Source organism: Phycodurus eques, chromosome 21 (assembly GCF_024500275.1).
Source record: "Phycodurus eques isolate BA_2022a chromosome 21, UOR_Pequ_1.1, whole genome shotgun sequence".
NCBI lineage: Eukaryota > Metazoa > Chordata > Actinopteri > Syngnathiformes > Syngnathidae > Phycodurus > Phycodurus eques.
The window spans coordinates 7,069,472-7,071,836 of NC_084545.1; positions in this window are offsets into that span (position 1 = coordinate 7,069,472).

Below are 2,365 nucleotides of genomic sequence, written 5' to 3' on the forward strand. Positions count from 1 at the left end.
TTTTCACAAGCCTGGCAGAGGAGGAGAGACTCCATCAGACAGCAGGCTGCCGGCTGACTCTAATAATAAAAGCACACAAAGAAGAATGTGTCCGGGTCTTTATAATGTAACAATCTAATGAGACACAAGAGGCCCCGTGTGTCGACTGCTGACGTGCCGTTCACATCAATCGCAGCCATGTGGGAGCTTGTTTCATAGCTATGCATAAATAAATAAATAAATAAAGCAGCATCTGATTGAATCAGCTCCGATATTTTGGCGCTCCGCACTGGGGATTCCCAAACTGAAGTGCACCACCGGGGTGCGCAAGAAAAAAGCCCTAATGACAGTCTGTTGTAGTAACTACATTTATATTGTTTTATTTTCACAAAATAGATATTTATAGTTAAATTATATATATATATATATATATATATATATATTTCCTCTATAACATTTTACTTTACAAGTAGTGTCCTCCCTGGAGAAATTAGATGAGTGTTGGCAACTGGTATTCACGTCCTTGTTTTTTTGTTTTGTTTTTTACACATTCCTCTGTATGATTTTTTTTTCATACAATCCATCCAGCCATTTTCTTAGCCGCTTCTCCTCACTCGGGTTGCGGACGTGCTGGAGCCTATCTCAGCTATGATCGGGCAGGAGGCGGGGTACACCCTGAACTGGTTGCCAGCCAATCGCAGGGCACATACAAACAAACACCCATTCCCACTCACAGTCACACCTACGGGCAATTTAGAATCTACAATTAATGCATGTTTTTGCATTTTGGGAGGAAACCGGAGTGCCCGGAGAAAACCCAAATAGGCACGGGGAGAACATGCAAACTCCACAAAAGCGGGGGCGGGATTGAACCCCGGTCCTCAGAACTGTGAGGCTGACGCTCTAACCAGTCGCCCACCGTGCCGCCTTTTCATACAATACAAATGCTAAATGTAAGCATTTCCTCAAAAGAATAATAGTGCCCTCCTCAGGGGAGGTGCAATCAGAGAAGTGTAACGATGTCTCAAATAATAATTGCATATTTTTACCCAGTGTGATTGTTCTTCATACAAGAAAACATATACGTAAGCATTTCCTCTATAATATTTTACCCGGGGTGCACAAAATAGTAGTTTGATGTAACAGTGGCACAATGTTTTAGATGTACTTTTTAAAAAAAAAAGTGTAATTCAATATAGCGATGAAATTTGCACTCATTGGATACACACAAGACATAATTTAAACTATAATCCTTTATTGGCTACAAACGGGCTTTGTTTTGTCATTTAAAAACTAAAAAATAAAAGGGAGATTGGGTGCTCCTGCAACTCTTTTGGGGTGTTGAAGGTCGTGCGTGGCTTCATTCAGCAATCCTCAGCCGCACACGTAATAAAACCAGTGTTACAGAATGAAGCTTTCACACTGTCAGCGGCCATAATGAAGTGTTAAGACCTTGTGTGTGGACACAGCACACATGTTGCGATGTGCTGATATGTGAGTGTCAATCCCCCAAAAATAGGCTACACCCTTAAGAGTATTACTTTGCCTTACTGTTGATTATTGTGACTGCGATACAAGTGTTGGGACGAGGTGTAGAAAGATTAGAGGTGGAAGGTGCTAAAAACCACACCTTAGACATTTTGATTAAAACACAAGACATAATTGGTTGTCTTATGGCTTAACAATTCTAATTTGGATCAGTACCCGTAGCCTACGTGCCTGCATTTTGGCATTAACGAAGACATAGCATGCCATTTTTTCACTATTCGAAACACTTCCCAGGTGTCTTGTTAACTTGTCTATGACATGCTTTTGTCAGACTACCCCAAGGATCAAGAATTATAGAAAACTTTACACCTCTTTTTGAAGCCGAGCTAAAATCAGTCTGTTTTCAGGGGGAAGGCAGTCCTGTCTTATGCAAATGCACCAGTGCACCACTTTGGCCGAGAGGCAGGGTACACCATGGGCTGGTTGCCAGCCAATGGCAGTGCATGCATAGGCAAACAACCATTCTCACTCACGATCACACCTACAGGCAATGTAGAATCTTCAGTCAACCCGTCTTGCATGTTTTCCGGAATGTGGTACGAAGCGGGAGTACCCACAGAAAACTTGCACAAGCACAAGGAGATCATGCAAACTCAACTAGTCTTGAAATTCAAACCCTGAACCTCAGAGCTGTAAGGCAGTTGAGCTAATATTCCACAAGTCCCCTTTAAGTTCGTGCGCCAAGAAGGATATTGCCTCGGCCCATGCCCCACCCTTTCTAAAAAGATTCCATGTTGTGCAACCCCGCAAAGAAACAAAGAGTGAAAAGAAAAGATTAGTATTAATAGAAAAATCCCTAATCACACATGCGCATATGAGGTCCCTGAAGACCTCACGA